The sequence below is a fragment of the Neomonachus schauinslandi genome, chromosome 13, assembly GCF_002201575.2.
Source record: "Neomonachus schauinslandi chromosome 13, ASM220157v2, whole genome shotgun sequence".
NCBI classification, from domain to species: Eukaryota; Metazoa; Chordata; class Mammalia; order Carnivora; family Phocidae; genus Neomonachus; species Neomonachus schauinslandi.
In genome coordinates, this window is record NC_058415.1 from 80541715 (window position 1) to 80543202 (window position 1488).

Genomic DNA, 1488 nt, shown 5'->3' on the forward strand with positions numbered 1-1488 from the left:
TATTTGAGAGAGAGAATGAGAGAGAGAGAGAGAGAGCATGAGAGGGGGGAGGGCCAGAGGGAGAAGCAGACTCCCTGCCGAGTAGGGAGCCCGATGCGGGACTCGATCCCGGGACTCCAGGACCATGACCTGAGCCGAAGGCAGTCGCTTAACCGACTGAGCCACCCAGGCGCCCTAAAAGGGTTTTTCTTATTGAAAAAAAAAAAAAGACACAGAGTGAAAAAATTCAAACAGAGGAGATGTTATATAATGCTTATCTTCTCCCTCAGCACCAACTCTTTCCATTATCCTATCCCCAGTGACAGCCACTGTCACAGTTTCTTGGGTTTTATTCCATAACTATTCTGTACTTATAAGGGCATTTATCTATTTTTAAGTGTATAGTCTCCTTTTCACACATGGCAGCATACTAAAAACAGTCTTCAGTACTTTGAATATCTCACATATCAGTATAGTTTGAAGATCATTCCGTTATGAGATTCCGAAGGAGATCTAGTCCATTCTTTTGCTAGTGAACCTTAGTTTATTATATTATATGTATCATAATTTATGTAACCAGTTCTCTATTGCTAGGCATTTTGGCGGTTTATTGTTTTTGCCATTGTAAGAAATGCCACAGTGTTTCTACTTCCATTTCTACTTGAAAGTGCAAACTATGAGCACAGGTTGAACTAGATTGCAGGGTAAATCTCTAGAAACAGAATTGTTGGGTCAAAGGTTTTACCCATTTCACGTTTAAGTAAATGTTGCCAAATTGCTTTCCATAGGGGTTGTTCCAGTTTAACAGGCACTATCAGTGGGTAAAAGTACCCATTTTCTTACATCCTTATCATTATAAAGTGTGTTGTTAAAATGTTTGGTATTTGAAAATCTGAGTGTCTGAATTGTATCTTAGCATAGCTTTAATTTACACTTGTTTCATTATGGCTGATGTTGAGCATGTTCTTGAATGTTTAAGAGCTGTGGTAATTCCTTCTCTGTAAACTGTCCATAGCTTTTGTTCATTTTCTATTAGGTCTCTATCTTTTTGCATTTTTTAATAAGCTTTTTATTTTGGCATAATTTTAGATTTAAAGATACAGTCATTAAGACCATATGGTTTTAAGATAGACGAACAGATCATTGGGACAGAACCGGGAGTCCAGAAATAGGTCTGTACCTCTATGGACAATTGATTTTTGATAAATAAGAGAAGGCAATTCATTGGTGAAAGGATAGTCTTAAAAAAAAATGGGTCTCGGGGCACTTGGGTGGCTCCGTTGGTTAAGCGTCTGCCTTTGGCTCAGGTCATGATCCCGGGGTACTGAGATTGAGCCCCACACCTTCTCCCTCTCCCTCTGCCTCTCCCCCATACTTGTGCTCTCTCTCTCTCTCAAATAAATAAACAAAATCTTAAAAAAAAAAAAAAATGGGTCTAGGACAATTGGATATCCAAATGCAAAAAAACCCCAAACAAAACAAAACAAACTTTGATTGGTACTTTGCACC